Raw genomic sequence first — 24,463 nt, 5'->3', positions numbered from 1 at the left:
GGCTTAGAAACATTTTAAATATAAAAATAAATAAAGTGAACATTAGTTATATCTGCTCCTGCTGAGTACTCAGACACAAAACTCTTTCATTTTCTGAGAACCCTAAAGAGACAACTTGGGATTCACCTGAATCATTTGCCATTGGTTCCTAGGAGATAGATAAAAATTAGGCAATCACGCAGCATGTGGCGGGAAGGGGATTCAGATGTCTTTGCTTTCCATTCTCTTCAGGTCTGGGAGTAGGGAGGGCCCTGCTTTGTGTTCCAAGGTCAGAATCCAGAGCCCCAGCAAGAGCTGAAACATGCAGCAGCCCTCTGAGCTTTCTGCCATCCAGCATTCACATTGACTTGGCTTTGAGGCTAACAATGGAAAGCTAGAGTTAGATTTTTCAAACTGTGCCCTGTATAAATGTGCTTGGTGTCTGAAGGCTATTTTGAAAGTATATTTAAGCTTCTGGTCCTCTTGTGAAATTACAGTTTTAAAAAATATTTAGCTTGTTTGGTGAGTATAACTTCTGAAATAATTCCCTTCTCTTCTCTTTTTAAGTAACACTGCAATTTTTACCCAGTAGCAATGTGTTTGTTCTAAAGTACACACTGTCTATAAAGGAAAGTAGGCCATGATCATGTAGTTTCCTGGAGGAAGAACACATACCATATTTGTTTGACTTGACCCAGATGAACATAATCACAAGGACAGAGAAACAATTTGTAACTTCTATAGCTTATTACTTTGTTTCTGTAACATTTGTTTATTATTCATATTTTTCAATATCTCTTCCTACCTATAACATTAACTATGAGTCACAAACTGTATGCATGTTTCTTCTATAACATTAGAACAAGGTGGCTAAGAATACACACAGCCTCCAGACTGCCTGGATTCAAATCTGGACTCTACCTGGCCCACTAGCTATGAGTCCTTGGGCCTCTCTGAACCTCAGTTTCCTCATCTATAAAATGGGGATAATAGTAGTACCCACCTTACAGCATTTCTGTGTGGTACTAGTACATGAGTTAATATGTTTGTAAAGCATTTAGAGCAGTACTTCACATATATTTAGCGCTATAGAAGTATTAGATATCAAAGTCATTACCTCTTAATATATCACTGGAATGTTAACATTTGATCAAGAGTCTATAATTTGAAATACATATGTATGTGAGGGAGAAGTATGCATATATATAAAATTGTGATATCTAGTCCCAAAGATGGTGGCCAAGAATTCCAGCATTTTCTGTACATGCATGTTGTGGCTCCCATGAAGATGTGAAATCTGTTTCCCCTCCCCTTGAATCTGGGTTGGCCTTATGATTTACTTTGACATAAAATGTGGCAGAAATGATACTGCGTCTCTTCTAATTCTAAGCCTCAAGAGGCTTGGCAACATCCATTTCTGCTCTCTTGGAACCTAGCCGCCATCTTGTAAGGAAGTCCAGGCTACCTTGCTAGAGAGAAAAATATCATATGGAGAGCCCTGGAGGATGAGACACCATATGGAAAAAGAGGCCTTGTGGAGAACAGAGGTGCTTCAGCTGAGCTCTTACTGGAATGTAACCACATGAGTGACACTAACTGATAACATGTGGAGCAATGGTTGTTTAAACCTATGAAGTTTTGGGGTGGTTAGTTATGCAGCAATTGATAACTGGTTCCATTATATAGATAGATATAGACCAACAGTTCTTAAATGGGGCTGATTCTGTCCCCTGCCAGAGGACATTTGGCAAGGTCTGGAGACATTTTGGTTGTCACATCTGAGAAGAGGGGCATGATGCTACCAGCATTTAGAACGTAGAGACCAAGGATGATGGTGCTAAACATCCTACAATGCACAGGACAGTCTGCCACAACAAAATTATCTGGAATGAAGTGTTAATAGTGTCAAGGTTGAGAAACCCTGATATGGAGAGCTAGATAATAGATGATAGATAGATAGATGACAGGTAGATGATTGATAGATAGAGAATACATAGGATTGAAGTTGATATACAAGCTGGCCTCCTAAGATTTAGTTTTTAAAAGTTAAAACATAAATTAAAATATCACTGAAAGTTCCCATTGCTTCTCACAAGGGGAGGATAGGGTCTCGGTTAAGGTGAAGTGTGGTTAAGAACGACTGCCCTTCATGAAATCACATGAATCATCTGGCTAATGCCACCCTTCTTGCTCCATCTCTGGTTCTAAACTGCAGTGCCGCACAGTGGTGGAATTCTGCTCTTGTACCCTCAACCTCCTTAACTCTCCTTAGTCCTGATCACAACTTACAGACTCAACAAACAGTTGCACAGCAGGATACAGATCAGTCTCCAATAACCCAGGGCAAGCCTTCCAGCAGTTTCAGACTCAGCACAGAAACACAGGTTTGGAGAAGTCATCTGGCCTGTTCCTGAAAGGAAGTGTCACTGCGAGCTGAGTCTCTTTTCAGGGGGGACAACTTCAGTGAGGAAGGAGAGGATGTTAATGCACCAATGTGGGAAGCAGGCAGGGCACATGATTGAAATGCTCTGGAAGCCACAGGACAAGAGTCAGAAAAGGGTGATGTTGGCTAGAAAGCCATAGAGACCCAGGTTTTGTTCTGTTTTTTTTTTGTGTGTGAGGAGGCTCGGCCCTGAGCTAACATCTGCCAATCCTCCTCTTTTTTTTTTTTTTTTTTTTTTTTGCTGAGGAAGACTGGCCCCGGGCTAGCATCTGTGCCCATCCTCCTCCACTTTATATGGGACGCCACCACAGCATGGCTCGACAAGCGGTGCGTCGGTGTGCACCCGGGATCCGCACCGGTGAACCCCGGGCCACCGCAGCGGAGCGCGTGCACTTAACCGCTTGCGCCACTGGGCTGGCCCCAAGACCCAGTTTTTTAATAGACATCTAATGCTAGAGCACCCTGACTTTGGCATGTCAAGGACTGAGGAGTGTGCAAGTCAGCCTCCTGACTACACCTGGGCCTGCCCAGTGAACAGGTGTCTGCTTATGGATAAGGCTGGAGACCCTCTGACAAGAATTGCAGAGAAGGAGATGGAGGGCTCCCTAGCTCCTCATGTAAAGTTTTCTGCTACCTCCCAGGACTCTACCTGGACTAGATCATCGGGAGTAGAAGCTAGCTTTGCCAAGTTAAATGAGAGCTCGTGATATCTTTCTCCTGGGCTTGCCTTCCATCGGCTTAATTACAAGGAACCCCTCAAATACTTCCTCCCCAGGGATCTAGCTCTGTATGTGGGGGGAGCAGCTGTTTGCTTCTTCCACTGGAAAAGAAAAAAATATCTAAGCTTTGATAGGGCACACTCTAGTAAAAATAACAGCCTATCTCAAATTTAAGTAAAATTAACATTTTAGAAAGAAAGTCATCTTTGTCCTGAGCTTTACAGACATACTGGCACATCACTGCCACCCCACCCTCAGGATAAAATCATTCTTGTTTGATGGGGCCCTAGACTCACTAAAGGAGGCTTCCTAGATTACTGTGAGTATTTTACATAAATGTCTGCTAGTCATTTGGGCACATAAAAATTGTTGGAATCTTCAATGTAGTTTTCTCTCTTTTATTTATGCTATTCCTTCAGACCTGGGAGATCCTTGTTGCTTGCAGGGCCAGGTGCCGGGTAACCCCGTAAAATTTAAGGTTGCCTCACCACCATCATCATATCACACAACTGACTCTTTCATAATAGCTCTCTATCACCAAGAATATTCCTACCTCTGACACTGGATGTGTTGTTTACACTCTATTTTCTAAAGCCAACCCCCAGCCCAACTTCAACCATTCCACATTTTATAACCAGCATGTGGCAGCTTGGAGTTCAAAGATTGCCCCTCTACTGGGTCTGCCCTATAATCAGAGATCTTCTCCATCACTGACCAGACCACAAGACAAGCTATAGAGGTTGTTCAGTCATGGCACTGGGTTCTTCTCCCAGACTAGGCTTTACTCAGGGGAGCTCTTGACACAATAAGGGTTTCACTGTTAAGGGAACATTTTGTCTCTTAAAGTTCTCAAAGAGAAGGATACTGAGGCATAAGCTCATATTTTCTAAGATATGATTACATTGATAAGGTTTCATATGCTCATGTTTATCCAATATACTGATATGCATTAGAACATTTTTTCCACCAAGATTTAAATAATTAGTTAGTATTCTAGAAACGGTGCTTTGGCTAGTCTTTTAGAAAAGAACTGATTGCTAATTCTCTGTCTGACTCCTAACCACTGAGCCATTTGTTCAAGATTGTCAGCTGACTAAATGTGGAAAATGTTCCATTTGGAGAGGTCAAGGTTAAAACAGATTTCAGTCTCAGATTTACTCAGCTCTAGTGTAGAATTATCTGCTCCCATTTTTCCTAACTCTTGCAGGAAGACACAAAAAAGTGATATTCTGTTTCATCTTAGTTATATTCAGACAATGGGTGAGTTAAGAACTTATCCAACATAGATGACATCAAGCAGAGAATTAGCCAGAACAATGCCTAGAAGACAGGAGGGGCTTAATAAGTATTTGATATTGAAATGACTTACTCAGTGACACCAAATTTGCTGGTAGACATGGCATCAGAAGGCCCAGACCCGAGGTGTGCCCTCTGCTGCTTAGGCACTCTATTCTCACACATTGGTTTATTCTTACATGCACACATTTAAAAAAATGTTTTTATCTATAATTTTAATATCCAGCCAACTGTGATTAATGTTTAATGACATCCTACTAACAAAGAAACACTTTTAGAAGAACCACAGGGAAGTAACAACTGCTGCTTTTCTCCCCAGAACCTGATACAAGGTTTCTTGGCAGTGGGTGAATTGGATGACAGCTCTTGCTCACTTCCAGTGCGCACAGACTGAGTTTCAGGAGGCAGATATCTTTTGCTATAGCCTTATCCTCAAAACAATGGTTGGGCTGGCTTTCAGTGTGGTGGAAACAAGGCATCAGCATGGGTGACATGAACTGACAGATCCTGCCCAGCCTAAAACCATTTCTAACTCTGATTGGCTGCTCATGGCCTGAAGACTCCCTATCAGGAGCTTTTCCTTTGTGTTAAGCATTGCTGTCTCCCCTAGAACCAGTTTAAATTTGCCTTGTGATGGAAAAACTCAGGGTCGATAAGATCCAACCATGAGGTGCCAACTCTAATGAATAATCTCTAGTAGCAACATGGAACAGGAACAGCTTAAGAGCAATGGAAGTCTTGGAGTAGAGAGAGACCCCTGACAAAAGGGTTGGGTTAGTGAGAAGTGTGGAGGCCATGGTGCTGTTTTTAACCTGTTATCAATGAAATTTTAGAAGGTTAAGGACTGAAAAATACAAGCTTTGCAGTAGATAGCCTTGGGCTTAGTTCCCAGCTCTGCCACTTACTAGCTGTGTGAACCTATGCAAGTCATTTAACATTTCCAACCCTGTTTCCTCATCTGTAAAATGGGGATATATAATAATACTACCTGTGTTAATTTCCTGAGGCTGCCGTAACAAATGACCACAAATTTGGTGGCTTAAAACAGCAGAAATTTATTCTCTCACAGTTCTGGAGGCCAGAAGTCCATAATCAAGGTGTGGGCAGGGTTGGATCTTTCTGGAGGCTCTGAGTGAGAATCCATTCCATGCCTCTCTCCCAGCTTCTGGTAGCTGCTGGCAACCCTTGACATTCCTTGGCTTGTGGCTGCATAACTCCAATATCTGCCTCCGTCTTCACATGGCTTTCTTCTCTGTGTCCCAATCTCCCTCTCCTTCCTCTTAGAAGGACTCCAGTCATCGGATTTAGGGTCCACCCTAATTCAGGATGATCTCATCTCAAAATGCTTAATTTAATTATATCTGCAAAGACCCCTTTTTCCAATAAGATCATATTCACCAGTACTGGGAGTTAGGACTTGTGCTATCATTTTAGGGGATACTATTCAACCCACTACACTATTATATATGGTATTGTCAAGAGTTAGTGAGTTAATATACTAAAGACCTTAGCATATTGCCTGGGGACAGTAAGAGCTCAATAAATGGTCACTATGATTACAAACATGTAAATCCTCCTTACTTACAAGCCTACATAGGAAAAAAGTCCTATTCTACAGCAAAAGCATGACTACTGTGTTTTTAGTGCTTACATGCCAACATTTTGGTCTCTACTCTCACAGTATTTGTTAGATGGATGCATATTTGCTGACCTTGTAGTTGGTACTAAGACATTTTACAAATATTATTAACTCTCAAATATCTGACAAGTGGAAAAGCAGTGATAAAGTCAAAAGCGATAGTAAAGAGACTTGTAAGATCACTAGGAATGCTAAAATAGGGATTATATATAAAAAAGAAAGATGAGACTTCTGGTCTTGACAAGATGGTGTAGACTTATCTCTCTCTGCTCCTCCCTGCTAAATACAACTATGAACCCTGAAAATAACTCGAGACAAACAGAAAAACTCTGAAAGGTGGAAGAAAAACTACAAGACTGAAGGAGCACCACAGTGGCAGGGCATCTTATGAACCAACCCCCCATAGAAGAAGGCCAAGAAGGCCACCCAGACCTGGCATTTCCCAACCTCCAACCTACTAAGTGAAAGGGCAGCCCAGATAGGCTCACTCCTCCACTACATGGAACGGGAGTTCCACTGAAAATATTATGTGTGCCTGGCAGAACCAGCAAGGGGAATCAATTAGAAGCCCCAGTGACAATGAGTGACCAGGGTAAGCACTCTCCATTCTTACCCTGTTTGAGACTCATCTCCCCCACCTAGAGACACCACACAGCCATGGGGCACTGGCAAAGGGGATCACAACATAAGTGCCAGCTGAGGAAGCATTCTCCTTCCTCATTGGGCCTGAGGCTCCCCTCCCTGACTCAGAGATACCATGTGTGTTGGGGCAGGGGGGCGGAGATTGGCAAGTGGGATCTTGCTACAATAAGTGCGTAGCCTGGAACATACTCTCCATCCCCCGTAGGCAGGGGGGAGACTGCCACAAGATGTACCCAGTCCAGGAAGCCTATCTGTCCCTACAGGCCCAAGACTCTCCCTGTCCCAACTCAGAGACACTCAGAGGAACCCTCACAACAAGCACCCAGCTTGGGAGGCTTTCCATCCCCCACAGACAGGAGGAGCCTGCTATAATAAGCACCAGGAAACACCATTCATCCCTGAAGCAGGGAGACTCCCTTTCCCCATCTATAGGCTCCAGACAGCCCAACCTGAGCAAGTTTCTTCAGCTCCCTCAAACACTACTATCAAGGATCAGTGGGAGCCCCAGTGGCATGAAATAAACCAAGTGGACAAAAATAGCACCACAAAGACTGAAAATAATATTGTCATTGGAACCACAGCCCCAAAAGTAGGCCAGGACCTGTGTGTTAAATCTAAACAAAGTAAATCCCTGCTAAAATTAAAAAGTTAAATGGGATCCACAGTCTCCTAATGTAATAGCCAAAATGTCCAGGATTTGAAAATTGAAAATTACCCCACATCAGGAACCAGGAAAATCCAACTTGAAGGAAAAAAAGACATTTAACTGATGCCAACACTGAGATGAATCAGATGTTAGAGTTATCTGACAAAGGTTTTAAAGCAACCATCATACAAATGATTCAACAAGCAATTACAAATTATACTGAAACACATGAAAAATAATTAAAAATCTCAGCAAAGAAACAGAAGTTATTAAAAGAACTAAATGGAAATTAAGAACTGAAAATTATAATAAGGGAAATAAAAACCCACTGGATAGAATCAACAGTAGAGTGGAGATGACAGAAGATAGAATCAGCGAACTTAAGGACAGATCAGTAGAATTTACTCAAATATTTTCAAACCACATATCTGACAAAGGACTTTTATCTAGAATAAATAAAGAAACCTCAAAATTCAACAGTAAAGAAATAATGAATCCAATTAGAAAATGGGCAAAAGACATAAACAGGCATTTCACCAAAGAGGATATACAGATGGCAAATAAGCACATGAAAAGATCATTAGCCATTAGAAAAATGCAAATTAAAACCAAATGAGAAAATACCACACGCCTATCAGAAGAGCTAAAATAAAAAATAATGGTAACACCAAAATGCTGACAAGGTTGTAGAGAAACTGGATCACTCATACATTGCTATTAGGAATGTAAAATAGTACAGCCATTCTGAAAAACAGTTTGGTAGTCTCTTAAATAAACTAAATATGAAATTACCATATGACCCAGCAATTGCACTCAAAACATGAAAGCTTAAATTCACACAAAAGCCTGTACACAAATGTAATAGTCCAAAACTGGAAAATAACCCAAATATCCTTCAATGGTTGAATGGTTAGACAGATGGTGGTCCATTCATATCACTGAATACTACTCAGCAAAAGGGAACAGACTATTGATACGTGTAACAAATTTGATAAATCTCTAGAGAATTATGCTAAGTGAAAAAAAAATAAGCCAATCCCAAATGGTTGCATACTGTAATATTCTAGTTATATAACATTTTGAAAAGATAAAATTTTAGACATGGAGAACAAATTAGTGGTTTCCAGGGGTCCGGTGAAGGGAAGTACAGTGGTGGATGTATCCATAAAAGGGCAGCAGGAGGGGTCCCTGTGGTGATGGAACAGTTCTGTTTCTGGACTGTATCAATGCCAATATCCTGGTTATGATACTGTACTATCGTTTTATAAGATGCTACCATTGGGGGAAACTGGGTAAAGGGTACACAGGATATCTCTGTATTATTTCTTACAACTGCATGTAAATCTACAGTTACCTCAAAATAAAAAGTTTAAATAAAAAAGATGCAGATGGTGACCATTGCACATGCAAGTGGAATGAATTATAGGGCTAGTTCTCAAAGGCAAAGGGCAAATCTTGTGACATAGTATGAAAAGTGCTTTGCTTGTGCAGTTGATGGTAAACTCAAGAGAGGAGGGAGCAAAATTGACCCAATATAGGAACTCACAGAGAGCTGGCCTGCATCACATGCAGATGCGTGGTAGCCTTGATGGTAGTTAGGGAGAAAACTGGGGTTCAGCTTTGGAACTTAAAGATTCACCTGAGGGAATGCTTGCCTCCAACCTTAGGTGCTTCTGTAGAGTCAGAGTCTGTTCCAGTCTGCACAATATCAAAGAGACTGGTGGTGGTAATGTGAATGTGGACATGTGGATGCTAAGGATCTCCATACATTTCTCATGGAGCCCACCAAGAATGAGGTTACCAACTTCAGTGGACCTTCCATGTCAATGGAACATGAGGAAAAGCCACCTGGAAGAATACATTCCAACACGTAGAAAAAAATGGTGACCAAATTTATAGGTTGGAAGGACCACCTCACAGTTCCATTGGTGGAAATGCTTCCAGGAACCTCAAACCTAAACCTATGTGGTTTACTCACTTTGGACTCACACACAATTGACCATAGGAGCAGTATTCCAGGTCCTTGCTCACTCTTAAGGAGAGCAGTTTTTCTACTTCTACATGGATTTAGAGACACAATCTCCTAGAAGACCCCTAGAAGGTCTGCTTCTAAATTGAAGCAAACCACAAACTGTCATCTTTACAATCCTCAAATTCTCCAACTTTAATTTAGCACTCAAGGGAGTCAGTTGGCTGTAGAGAGAGAAAGCGAGAGCCTTCCTGGGAGGAAAAAAGGCCCCAAATGACAAGGAGCTTTCCAGAATGAGAAACCATAGTTGGAACATGGATTTGGGCTTAATCCAGGCCTCTGCTCATGTGGGGCTGCAGAAACAGAACTCAGAATTCCTGACATGGCAACTACTTTTGCTCCCAAACCACTGGTGAGTGCTTTCCAACTTTGTGGGAGAGTTATCCTAGACATCATTGAAAAAGGAGAAACCTACAAACATTTTGCTGGGCTGAAAAGAAAGGTTTTTGGGAATGGGAGATTTGGCTCCCGCAAGGAAAAAATGCATTGGACATTTCTCTGTCATCTCACAGGAACTCTGAGGGGAATTTTGGAGTCCTGTTTGGTATTAGGAGGTAAAAAGGGGACAAAACCTTCTTCCACTGCTAATCTGGTGATGGAGGCCTCCTCAGTGCCAAATGACACAAAAGCTCTCCTCCTTGTCTCTAAAAATATGCTTCTCCCACTTAGATGAGATTCAATATGTGCAATTAGGTAACATATTTCTTTTAGAGACTGCGGTAATGGCTGTGATGTCACTGATAATAACTATGTAGCGCAGTATTTTCTAAAGACACTTTGAGTATAAAGTGTCCAACGTCAAATAAGTTTGTGAAATGCCGCATCATGTACTTTTTAAACAACAAATTAAATGCTGGGAAAGGTACATCGTCAAGAATCTTGTGTAAATTTGTTTAACTTGGCTTGTCAAAAACTTATTTGATCACACAAACCTGTCAAGGTATCATTTTCAAAAAGTTAAAAATCATGACTATCATACAAACATAGTGACCATATGTCAAAAATTTATTTAACACTAAGATTTATTTAACTTGTTAACAAGGATATGTATCAGTGGGATGGTAAAGTTGATTCAAAGAAAGATCTGAGAGACTAGTATATACAGTCACAGAAAGAAAGAATGTTGAATAAGATTGCTAAATTGCTGAAATATAAAACAGGTAAATGTCTTAAAGGCCAATAAAACTAACTATTGGAGTTATCTTTTTCATTGGAAAGAAATTATTTGCATTTGTACTGGATGAAAATCATTGGCAACCTCTGCAAGTTAACCTGTAACTTTACAGAATCTTTGCCTTAATCAACAGTAAATTAGTAAGTCAAACAATTATATGTTCTTCTAGAGCAATGGTTCTCAAAGTGTGCTCCCCAGACCTGCAGCACCAGCGTCACCTGAGATCTTATTAGAAATGCAACTTCTTGAGCCCCACTCAAGACCTACTGAATCAGAAACTCTGGACTAGGACACCCTGTGTTTTAACTATCCCTCCAGGATATTCTGATGCATATGAAAGTTTGAGAACCACTGATCTAGAGAATTAATCCTCAGGCAGTATGAGTATATTGCCAATATACTCCAGTATGACTTTGCGAAGATATGTAGTCATCTTTTTGCCTATTTCTAAGTTTTGGATAAATTTTCTTAGCCTATTTTTCAGTATCACACTTTGGAAATGTGAAGATACAATGAATAAAAACCATCCATAGGTTTAGAAAAAGGAAGACCTTGATTATTTTCTATTTCATCCTACTTTGAGTAACAGTTCAAGTCACACCTTCTCCAACAAAACATTCTAACACTTTTAGTCCTCTCCAATCTCTCTCCTCCTTGACCGGCTATAGACTCTTAATTTACACAGTTTAACCATTGGTTTAACACAGTGCTAATAGTTTCATGTGTGTTAATCTTACCCCCACATTGAAAACTGCATCAAGGCAACAATTGTGACTTAAGCCCCTCTTTTCAACCCAAACTTGAATGTAGTCACAGAATCATAGAGTCTCAGGATTGTAAGGTACTGTGAATGTCAACTTGTCCAGCTGAGTATACAATATTAGAATTCCCTTCTCATCTGTGGTAGGCAGAATTCTAAGACAGCCCCCAAGATTTCCAACCCCCTGCTCCAGTGTACACAATTTGCATAATCCCCAGGCAGTGCACGTGACAGATTTTACTCCCATAATTAAGATACGTTATGTGGTACAATTGACCTTAAGATAGATTATCCAGGTGGCCTGACCTAATTACATGAGCTCTTTAAAATCAGTTTCCTTTAACTGGTCATAGAAAAAGTCAGAGACTCAAAGCACAAGAAGGATTCACCACACTATTGCTGACTTAAAGATGGAAAAAGACACATGGCAAGAAATGTGGGCAGCCTCTAGGAACTGAGAGCAACCCCTAGCTAACAGCCATAAGTAAATGGAAACCTCAGTCCCACAGTCACAAGGAGCTAAATTCTGACAAGAATGAACTTTGAAGTAGATTTTTCCCTAGAACCTGTAGATGAGAATTCAGGCTGATTGACACCTTGATTTCAGCTTTGTGACACACTGAGCAGAGAACCAGTCATGCGGTGATGGACTTCTGACCTACAAATCTGTAAGCAAATAAATGTGTGTAGTTTTAAGCCACTAAGTTTATAGCAGTTTGTTATGCAGATATAGAAAACTAATATATTATTTTCCCAAGAGGTAAGTTAGCTTCTTCTTGGATACTTGAGGCAACAAGTAACTCACTCTCCATAATACCCAGGGCCACATGCACCCTTCACTCCTGCAAGATAGCCCATTCCAACTTCGGACAGCTCTGACTTTTAGAGAGTACTTGATCACATTGAGTATCCATCATATTGATCCAGCCATCAACACTCCCTGTCCTCCTGTCTTAATCTCTTCATGCTACTATAACAGAATACCATAGTCTGGGTGGTTTATAAACAACAGACATTTATTTCTCACAGTTCTGGAGGCTGGGGAGTCCAAGATCAAGGTGCTGGCGGATTCAGTATCTGGCGAGAGCCCGCTTCCTGGTTCACAGCCAGCACTTTTTCACTGTGTCTGCACATGGTGGAAGGGATGAGGGAGCTCTGTGGAGACTCTTTGGAAGGCACTAATTCCATTCATGAGGGTGCTCTCAAGACCTAATTACCTACCAAAGGTCCCATCTCCTAATACCATCACATTGAGGGTTAGGATTCCTACATATGAATTGTGGGGGGAGACACAATCATTCAGTCTATGGAAACCCCTTAGAGCCATACAATGCAAGTCTGAGCTTGCTTCCGTTTGCCTCCATCCTTCTTTGTGGCTGGTGCTGTCAGACAGTGATGTGAGCCCCACATAGTCCTGGGTAGAGGGTTCCCTAGTACGCAGGGCTGACTATCTGGACTCAGAGACTCCAAGTAGCTTCCAAGCCTGTGTTCGTTCAAATACACCACACTTTGCATCAGAGAAATTTCTCATCACTACACTGCCTCTGTATGGAGCATCAGGATAAGCTAAGTTGTATTAGAGAAGGTATCAGCAAACTTTTTCCATATAGTAAATAATTTTAGGCTTTGAGGGCCAGCTAGTCTTTGTCACAAGTACTCTGCCATTAGAGCACAAAAGCAACTATGGACAATATGTAAACAAATAGGCACATTTGTGTTCCAATAAAACTTTATTTATAAAACAGGCTACAGGATAGCTTTGGCCCACAGGCTGTAGTTGGCCACTCCTACTGTAGTTTGGCTCTAGAGAGTTTCGCACCAGCAATTAAATTTAAATGTGTAGCTTAGAAGTAGCATATATCCCTTTAACCCACAATTCATTGGTCAGAATTAAATATGCGGCCCCACCCAGCTACAGGAAGCAAGGAAGTATAATGCTTCTATGTTCCCAGAAGGAGGAGAGCTAGAAATGTCTGGTGAATGACTACCACATGTGTTCAAGTTACATGCTTGCATCCTGTCTGCTCCACTGCCAAGTAAAGCCCTCAAGGGCAAGAACCTTATATTATATACAGAGCCAAACAAATGTAGTAGATGTGTGTAAATATGTCTGATTGATTAACAAGGGAAAAGAGAGAAGCAGAGGGAAGGAAAAATGAATTACAAAAAAGCCAGTGGACAGGGTAGTAATAACGGGGAAAAGGATTATCACTATTGGTAGTGACGATATTTATGGTGATTATATTGTTAATGCTGGTAGTGCTGATGTTCTTAAAAGAGCCATCTATGAAGCTGGGTATCTGAGGGGTACTGTAGATATTAAACCAATGTGCTGTTTTTCCTGTTTAACTTGAGGGGTGACTCAGGGGTCTCAAGGATTTGTGAGCCTGTTTTGCAGGAGAAAGAGAATGCCTTTGGGGAGGTTGCCATCACCCAATGGCCGATCACCAGAGAGATGGCCAGGCCTCAGCAGCTGTTGAAGCGCAGAAGTCAGATTGCCCAGAGGCTCATCAGGAGTGACCCCTTTGTTTCCCCAAAGTCCCTCCTGCCAAGTTTAGCTTATAAAATCCCCCTGCTTTCTGTTCTAGAGGAGGTGGATTTGAGCGAACCCAGGCTCCCACCTACTCATTTTGGCCAATTCAGATAAACCTTTCTCATCTCCAAGCACTGATGTCTCAGTGTTTGGCTTGCTGGGCATCGGGAACACGAACTTGAGATTAAGAGGTTCTGTATCATCTATACCCCTGTATTCATATTCCATTCATTCCTTAACTCATTTCAATCTGGCTTCTTCCCCCAATGCCCAATTCCCTGAAATCACTCTTGCTAAGGCCACAAGTAAGTTCCTATTTCCAAAACTTATTTAATAGACATGTTTCTTAGTCCTTATCTTACTGAACTTCTCTGCTATACGTGAAACCACCAAATGTTACCTCCTTGAAATTTTTGACTCCACACACCTCTGTGACACAGCACTTCCATGTTTCTCCTCTGTGTGTCTCCAATCATCCCCTGCACCTCCCCTACTCTTCCAACCCCTTAAATATTAGTGTTTCTTAGGACTTCATCTTCCTCCCTCTGCTCTCCCCTCTTCTCACTCTGCTACCATCACCTGGATGGTCTCACCTACTCACATAGTTTCCACCACCATCTATAATTCTATTGATTCCCTTACCCATGTCTCCCATCCATACTTCTTCCCAAGTTTCAGAATCATGCATCCAATTTTCAGTCTCATGCTTTCGCCAGGAGGTCGTATGGATATTTCAAATGAAACATGGCAGAAAATACATTCTTATCATATCCCAGTGGTTGCAACGCCATCTACACAGTCATCCAAGCCAGAAACCTGTGAGGTATTATGCACTCTTCCTCCCTACTCCCATCTCCCTGTCTAGCCTAAATATTTCTTTCTCTTCCTTCCTTTCCAAACTACTGCCCTGGACTATATCCCTACTAACTTTCACCTGGATTACCAAACAGCTTTTTAACTTATTTCCGTAATTCCCTTGGTTTTATTGTGAAATATTTCATACAGAAAGCTATAGCAATAAAGATAAGGTACATCCATGCATCCACCACCCAGCTTTATCAAGTCTTAATTTGATGTAATATTTGTATCTGATTTTTAAAGAAAATAATGCTAGATCTAGGTAAAGTCCCATGAGTTACCACCTCCAAGCTCACTTCCTTCCCTCTCTCCCCAGAGTTAATCAGCATCATGAATTTAGAATTTATCATTGTCATGTGAGCTTTAGTTAAATTGTTGCATATGTATACATCCCTAGAACATATATAGTATTATTTTTCAAATTTTAAACTTTACATAAATGAGACCAAACCACATGAATCTTCCTAAACTTTGCTTTCGTCACTCAGTGTTATGTGTTATAAAACACAATTTGAATGCACCCTGAGGACTTCAATTGGGTTTATATGTTGATATTTTATCCAGCAAACTTGATGAATCATCTTATTTGTTCTAGTAATTTATCTGTAGCTTCTCTTGAATTTTCTATGTGGACTATCACACAATCTGCAAATAAAGACAGTTTGTTTCTTCCTAATCCAGTTTGGATATACTTCATTTGTCTTGACTTTTTGCATTGGTCAGTATCTCCAGTATAATGTTGGACAGAAGCATTTATTAATGCTTATTGAGATCCTGACTTTATGGGAATGTGTCAAAAGTGTCACAATTAAATACATGTTTGCTCTAGGCTTTGGACAGATACATTTGATTAAATTTTATCAAATGCTTTCTCTGCTCTAGTGACATGATCATATGACTATTTTCTTTATTAGTGTGGTATATCACAATATATTTTTCGTTAATGAATTATTATTTCATTTCTGGAATAACCTCTACTTGGTTGATGTCTTAAAATGTTCCTGGGATTTGTTTTAATCAGGTATGGTAAGGTGACAGACCTGGAGACAACTGCCTTTGAAAGAAGAGTTTATTACTCACAATTCCCAATAGGAGAGGGCATGGCATACAACACAAGGCCACATGGGGGAAGTACCAGGGTCAGTCAAGAGGCAGAAGGAGTGAGGGGAAAATATGGACACTAGCCTTTATTGTGTTTTTTGTGGGAAGAAATTAGTAAGGCAATGCAAGCATTTTGGGATTGGCTAATTTGAATAATTTTAGCCGGCTCTGGGCTGTAGAGGTGGTCCCCAGTTGTCCTGTACCTGGCCCTGGGGTGATTTGCAGCAGGGCGAGTATTGGCTTCCTGTGTGAGAGTTTGATAAAGGAGGTCGTTGGGGATATAGGCTAGGGATTGGTTGGTTTGCATATGAAAGACATGCTGGCAGGCAAACTGTTTACTATCTCTAGGAATTAGCTAGCCCTGGGAGGGGCAGTCTCGAGGATTAGCAAGGCCCAAAGATGTCAAAGCATCATATAAAATACAGAAAATTAAAAAAAACATGATTAATACAGTTGAGATGTTTTTATTTTTGTTTTGTTTTGTTTTTAGTACTGTTGGATTTTATATGATAAGATTTGCTTCATGCGATAGGTCTAGGATATTCTTCTCTTACATTTTCCTTCATAAATTGTGTGTGTGCCTGTGTGTATGATTCAGGCTCTATTGGGGATCAGGCAGGGCTGGGGCAGGGACCATGCTGGGGGAGCAGGGCCTGCACGCCAGGCCAATACTGGTCTTCAGGGCAATGCTGGGGAGCTCAGGGCTGAGCTCTACAGGCGAGGGGTCCAGCTGAGTACCTCAAAACAGAGGCAACCACTGAAGGGAAGGATGATCTTTCAGGGGAGGTTGGCTTTATCGCAGAGAGGATAACAACAGGGAGGACTTTGCTGAAGAAAGGTGGGGTGCTATAGAGTTTTAAAATGCCTAGATGAACAAGGATTGGGGGAGATAAGGGGCCTAATAAGGTTTGAGAGGGGGAAGAAAGGGAAGAAAAGAAGGAGAAAGGAACAAGAGGGGTGATTCTGGGGGTGCAAGGAGGTCCAGCTTTTTTCCAGGGCCCCAGCAGAGCAGGTGCAGCACTGGCTCCTCGCTCTTCTCTCCTGGCCTTACAGGGCCCTGCTTGCTGCCCCACATGGCAATCATTATGTACACAAAGCATTGGAGGAGGCGGCTGGACTTAATGTAGGCAGATATCTTCTTCAGGCCCTCTAAGCAGGTGATGAAGTCTCTCACAAACGGAAACGCATTCAGGCACTAGGGCTCAAATATACGGTGCAGGTCAAGGATGTCACAAGCGAGGAAATCCACAAAGGTAATCTTGCCCCCTACGAACCATGGCCTTTTCCCCAGAAACTGTGAGAAGAGCTTCATCTTTTCAGGGAGCCCATCTGAGTACTCAGGCTTCAGTTTCTCGAAATCAGGGCTGTAGGAAACACTGGTCAGTGATTGGGGGTGTTCATGACCTAGTTCTCCAAAATGTCCACATACATCTTTCCCTCTTCTGTCTCCCCTTGTAGGTTGTGCTTGCAAGCAATGTAGCAAAGGATGGCATTGCCCTGGGTGATCTTGTGAGCTTCATGAACTAAGTAGGGAAGATTGGGAAAGTCCAGGCCCAGACTGAATTTTTCATTCAGCCTCTGGCTTCTGTCACAATCAAGAGCATCCCTCATCATGTACTTCTTTTCCTCATAGTTTGAGTTTGTGTATTGCAGCAGCAGGCGAATGATACCAGCCAGCCCGTGGATGTCCCAGTAACCCAAGATTATGGCCATAGTTCAGCTTTCTGTGGACTCAGGGGATGGCCTCAGCAGAGCTGGGCTGGAACTTCATCCTTGCAATTTTTCTTTGAAGTTCGAAATTATATCAGAATAAAAAATTATAGGAAGGAAGGGAGGAATCCCTAGGGGTCAAAATCAAAAGGAAACCTACTAAATAAACAGGCACGAGTGCTTTGGCTACCCTAAGAGCATTACCTACATCAGTAAATAAAAGACTTGCATATTAATAATCACTTGGAGAGGCACCAAGGCCTTGGGCCCTGTGAGGCATGGAATTAAGACCCCTGAATAAACCTTGGGCTCTCAAAACTCTCTTTTTGGAAGTAGAGACAGAATATGAATCCTCCAGCAAAGGTTAATGTCTGGGTCTGAGATTTGGGTAAGAAAAGTCTCCCTTGAGAATTTAAAACTGTAGGCTACTCTCATAGGGTTCAAATTTATACTACCTGAGTAGCAGACATTACTTGTGCTCTCCAACATACAGTTCTTCTTTTCTTCCTGAGCACCTGAAAGACTGTATTCCCAGGCCCCTTGCAGCTGGGTAAGGGCCATGCGACTAGTTTTTGCCCATGGTCGCTTCTGGACTAAGGAAGTCAAAAGCCCCTTCACCACCTTTAAGCTCTTTTTTCTCTTGCTTTAGAGACCTAGAAGCCATGACAACATCATAAAATGTAAACAGCCTGGATCCCCGTGAGTCACTGCTTAGGGAGAGCTGCTTTGAAGAGATGCCTGAAGCCAATTTTGTTTGAGCAAGAAACAAACATTTGTTGTCTTAAACCACAGAGGTTTCAGGATTAAATTAATTTGCTTGCTCACTCTCTCTCTCTCCCCCACCCCCGCACACACACAAACACATAATTTATGCTGGAAAATATCAGAAATAGAAATCCTAGATATTTCATGAAGTAAAATCCAGCAGTGTATTGAAGACAAAACAAAACAAAACAAAAACATCTAAAGTTTATCCAAGAAATGCAACCAGCAGGATTTATCCTAGAAATGCAATGATAATTCATTATCAGAAAATATATTAATGTGATTGTTATATTGTGATTTATAATAAGAAATATATACTTGGTCTTCATCCTGGGTTTTGACACAGAGCTCATAAAACCCTTGCAATTTCTTGTGATGAAAGTAATAAAGGTGTCTTTTATTATGTTAATGAGGTGACTTTTGGACAGCACCTCAGGATGGGGGCTGATCATCAGAGGAACCAACCAGGGGATTAGAGAGCTGGCACTTTTGGTCTCAGTCCCCTGATTTCCAGGGAGGGGAGAGGGCCTGGAGATTAAGTTCAATCCTCAATGGCCAAAGGTTGAATCAATCAGGCCTATGTAATGAAGCCTCCATAAACACCCAAAAGGAGAGGGTTGGAGAGCTTTCCGGCTGATAAACACAAGGAGATTGGGGAGAGCGGCACACCTGGAGAGGGCACGGAAGCTCTGCGCACTTTCCCCACACCTTGCCCCGTGCATCTCTTCTATCTGGCTGTTCCTGAGTTATATCTTTTTATAATAAACTGGTGATCTAATAAATAAAATGTTTCTCTGAGTTCTGTGACCCGCTCTAGCAAATTAATCAAGCCCACGGAGGAGGTCATGGGAGCCTCTGATTTAGCTAATCGATGACAACTTGGGCTTGTGATTGGCATCTGAAGAGTTTGAGGGGAGCAGTCTTGTGGGCCTGAACCCTTAACCTATGGAATCTGATGCTATCTCCCAGAAAGTAGTGTCAGAATTGAGTTGAATTGTAAGACACTCAGCTGGTGTCTGGAGAATTGCTTGGTGCTTTAGGGAACCCCCCCCCATACTCACACACATTGCAAATCTGGTGATCAGATCCCATTTAGTGATATATCACACTAATAAGTAAGATATTCTATCTTATCCTGACTAATACACTGAGTGATCCAAGAAACTCCTGAGAAATCAGTATAAAAGTGGAAAAGTGGTCTCAGGTTGATTACACTTCAAGAGATCTAGAAGAGAAAATGCAAGATCTCTCTGAAGGGATCCATCCTCAAAATGGGCCACATAGTAATTCTACACACAAATATTCCCTCCCTTTCCACCAAGCATGAGCTCACAATGAAAAAGTTACAATCAATACAAGAAAACAGGCCACCATGAATGAGAATCAGCATAAAAAACATGAAGAATAGCATTCTTTTTAACTTCATATAATGGAATTATATATACATTATCTAAGAATATTAAATTGGTTAAAGAAATAAAATAAGAAATTAAAAACATAAGGAGGGAAATACTATTATCAACAAAACAAACAAAAAGATTTGAAAACCAGTGAAAGAAAATTTTCAGAAATAAAAAAATATAGCTTTTGAAATTACCAACTCAATGGATATGTTAAACTACATACTATACATATCTGAAGAGAGTAGTGCTGAACTAGAATAGTGATATGAAAAAATTACCTAAAATGGAGTACAAATGAAAAGAAAATGAAATATGTAAAAGCACAGTTAAGAGACCACAAGAATAGAATAAGAATGTTCACCATATCTCTAACAGAAATTCCAAAAGAAGAGAACACAGAGCTTGGAAGAGAGATAATATTTGAAAAGATAATAACATTGAGAATCATACTAAATCTCAAGCTGAATAAATAAAAAGAGATCCAAAAAACATATCCAGACATATCATACTGAAGCTGCTGTATACCAAAGACCAAGAGAATGTCTTAAAACTATCGGGGAAAAAACTGGCAGATTAAAGACAGACTGACATCACACTCCTTATCCAAAAGATAAGGAAGACGATGGGAAGCTAAGAGAAAAATAGCTGTATCTAGCTAAACTATCTTTCAAGATCATAGTCAAAAGAAAGAGATTTGTGGACAACACAACTTACTACCAACATACCATCAATGAGGAAATTTATGCCTCACAAACACTGAAATCCTGGATGCCTTTTCTGCTTCTCAACCTGGAGCTCAGCAAGTCCAGTACTACTGCTTTACATTTCTGTTCCATTTTCTTGTTCTCAGAGCCGGCTGTATCGATTTTGGTTTTCTATTTTTATGTTTTTTGTCTCTCTGCTGTGTGTTTTGACCAAAGGAGGATATCGAAGATGAAATCTCTATGTCATCCTGACCAAAAATCTCTCTGTTTCTTTGTACCTTCATTTCAATTTCTGTATAACCTCCAGAATAATCTAGCTCAGTGCTTCTCAAACTACCTATGGTGAAGCATCAGTGTGATTTTTTTTTCCAATAGATGACAGAACAATACTTTGTCAGAGTCAATTGATCACGCATTTGGTTGTGGCAGCAATGTCAAATCGCTATAAAAGTTTTTAAATAATTTAAATTTCTACACTGCAGACAGATAACAAATAGTTCTTGGACCAGCACTGATACGTGGACCACACTTTAAGTAGTACTGATCTAGCTAAAATTCAAATCTGAAAATTCCACTTATAATTATCTAGTAGAGGGGCCAGCCCAGTGGCGTAGTGGTTAAGTTCATATGCTCCACTTCAGCAGCCTGGGGTTCACAGGTTGGGATCCCGGGTGTGGACCTATGCACCGCTTATCAAGCCATACTGTGGCAGGCGTCCTGCATATAAAGTAGAGAAAGATGGGCAGGCATGTTAGTCCAGGGCTAATCTTCCTCACCAAAAAAAAAAAAATGATCTAATAGATCTTCACTATCTACAAGAAAAATTCCAAACCACAGATAACATGGCATACAAGGTCCTTTGTGATCTGTCTCTCCAGTTTCATCTCCTACCTTTGTCTGCCTCAAACTTATACCCAGAAAAAATTAAGTGCTTGCGGTTTCTTAATCACTAAGACTCATTGGAAGAGGTGAGGAAACAAAATCTAAGCTGAAGTTCCTGAGCAAATCCCAAAGCCAGACTGCAAAACTGGGCCACCAAGGAAGCTGCTATTTTCTCTACATCAGGAAGCTTCTAGCTCCAGAACCATATAGCCACTGCCGTAATCAAAAAACTGCTGCAATCAAGATGCCATCATTACCAGTACGACTGCAGAACCACACCATACCTGCTATGATCTACACCAGGGAAATTGACACCCTGCACCGTGCCTCTCAACACCCAGGGAGCTAGTTACTTGACATTAGCACCTCTGTTAACACTGCCCAAGAAGAACTCTGCCTTCCATACCTTACACAAGTACACCTGATTGGCTTAACCTTATATACATTCAGAACCCAGTTGCAAGAGACTCAATGGAACGTAGATTTTAATTTTCCAGCCTCTGCAGCACAGGACAGGACACTAGATCAGTGTTTTTCATACTGTAGGTCATAATTCATTAGTAGATTGTAAAATTAATTTGGGGGTCATAGCTCATATATTTTAATGAACTAGAACATGGTGGAATAGACTAGAAAATATCACAGTGTGCATTCTGGGTTACTATTGTTTCACGAAAATTTTGTCTCAGTTATATAAGTAGAGAGAATATAATAGGGATGTATACTACGATACTATATAAAATACATTTATACTATAGGTTCCAATCCAAAGAGTTTTCAATGCATTATGCTAGCACAATTGTTCTCAAACTTTAGCCTGCATCAGAACCCCTGGAGAGCTTATTAAAGCACAGATTGCTGGGCCCCACCCTGAGTTTCTGATTTAGATCTGGTGTGAGGCCTGAGAATTTACATTTCTAACAAGTTCCCAGGTGATTTTGATGCTGTTGGTCCAAGAAACATACTCTGAGAACAATTGCTCTAGAACAGTGGTTCTTAAAGTTGGTTGCACGTTAGAATCACTTGTGGAGCTTTTAAAACTTCTGATGCCCAGGCTGCACTCCAGATCAATTACATGAGACTCTCTGGAGTGAGACTGGACCATAAGTTTTTTAAAGCTCCCACATGATTCCAATGTGAAGCCAAGAATGAGTATCACTGCTCCAGAAGGATGGTGGAATAGATGTTGAGCATCTGTCTATGATTTTTTACCATACTTGGCTAAATCAATCATTCTTTAAGTTGTCATCTTCAGAAGCTGCTTTAGAACCTCTTGATCTCTAGATCATGCTCCTTTCACTGACAAACGCATACACTGGAGCGAATGTGCGATTTGAAGTCAGAAAACTAGGCTTTGAGTACTAACTCTCTTTCTTATCAGCTATGTGAACTTGGGCAAGGTCATGAGGTTCCGTTTCCTCACCTACATAATGTGGAAGATAGCAAAAGCTTTGTCTACCTCACAGGATGGACATGATGGTATAATATAAGCAAACAATAACTTTATAAATGATGAAGCTGGTATGCATAAAGCCCAGGGTGCACACAGAGTGTGGAGGTCAAGAGATGAAGGAAGATATTTTGATTGAGGTTAGGTACTCAAGGGTCTTACGTGTTTGAACATTATCCTGGAGTTTGGACAGTGTGCTGTGCAGTGGAAATTTTTAAACAAGGAATTGATATGAATTATTTGTGCTATTTTTCAAACAATAACTCTAGTGACCGAGTTTCTCTAATGCAAAACAGAAAGGAAGACCAGAAAGCAGATATGAGGCTGTCGCACAGGAGCAGGTGAGAGAGGATGAGGGTCTGAACTGTGGCAGCGGAAAAGGGGACAGAGAAGGGGATGCTACTTTAGGACATCTCTTGGGCAGAATAAACAGGACTTAGATAAAGCAATTAATAGAGAAGAATATTCACCTGGGTTATGTTCAGATGTGATACCAACATATTCAGACTTGTTAAATGAAATGTCATCCATGAGCTAGATATACATAGTTATATCATTATTTGGTTAGACATTCAAATAAAGTGCTAAATATTTTGGTTTTATTTTAGATTTATTATAGATTAATTTAAGGAAATTAATTCATACTTCCAATCTGGGAAGAATTTGATTAATTGCCCAATACAATTTCACAAAAATAATGTGTTGCAGCTCTTTATGATGAAGAAAGACATACTGGTAACTTGATGATAGCAAGACATTACAGACACAAAAGGAGCCAAATGTGCCACTAGTTTGAGTACCGTGAGGCACAAAGACTGAGCACAAAATAAGGCTAACAAACCTCTTCCAAGTACCAGAGCTTGGGGAATACTGCATACTGTGCCCCTCTTGGAGAGTCATCATACATACATATTAGCATGTTAAAGGGTCCAAGAAGTTGTGCAGCAAAGAAACATGTTCATTCCTGCTTAATGCAGCATTTCCTATCCTTATAAGACTATGAGAATTTTCATTATTATTTTTATTTATTCATAATACCTATTTGCATTCTGTGAAATAGTGCAAGTTACAGTACACTTTGGGTTACATAACTTAGGAAAAATGCTCTCCAAACCTTTAAATAATACACCTACCTGCAAGCACTATGGTACTTATGTATTACTTATATTTTATGTGCATTATACAACCACTATTGTACTTAAGTATTACATACATTGTATAACATATATGAAACAGAAATTAAAGATAATGGAATATAAAATAATATTTTTAAAATTTATTTTTATTTATTCATGGTATAAAAGTTATATATTAATATCAGACAAAGTAGATTTAAAAGCAAGGAAAATTACCAGGGATAAAATGTGACATTACATAATGTAAAAGTGTCAATTCGCTAAGAAGACATAAGAATTCTAAATGTGTAGCACCAAACAATAGAACTTCAAAATACATGACGCAGAATCTGATAGAACTGAGAGGAGAAATGGATAAATTCACAATTACAGATGGAAATTGTTTGAGATTCCTCTCTTAGTACTTGATAGAACAAGTACACAGAAATTCAGCAAGGATATAAAAGAACTGAACAAAATTATCCATCACCTGGACCTAAGTGACATTTATTTATAGAAAATTTCATTTAACAACAGCAAACTTCTCATTTTTTTCAAGTGCATATAGAATGTTCACTAATATAGACTACATCCTGGGTAATAAAACATACCTTA

General features: G+C 40.5%; 1 pseudogene; it reads right to left on the bottom strand.

The window, feature by feature from the left end:
* Window positions 1-16,717: 16,717 nt before the first annotated feature.
* Window positions 16,718-17,532, bottom strand: LOC131400262 (glutathione S-transferase Mu 4-like; annotated as a pseudogene).
* Window positions 17,533-24,463: the final 6,931 nt, after the last annotated feature.

Source organism: Diceros bicornis, chromosome X (genome assembly GCF_020826845.1).
Source record: "Diceros bicornis minor isolate mBicDic1 chromosome X, mDicBic1.mat.cur, whole genome shotgun sequence".
In the NCBI taxonomy this organism is placed as follows: domain Eukaryota; kingdom Metazoa; phylum Chordata; class Mammalia; order Perissodactyla; family Rhinocerotidae; genus Diceros; species Diceros bicornis.
Note: the sequence above shows the minus strand (reverse complement) of the source record. Positions and strands in the feature narration are given on the sequence as shown.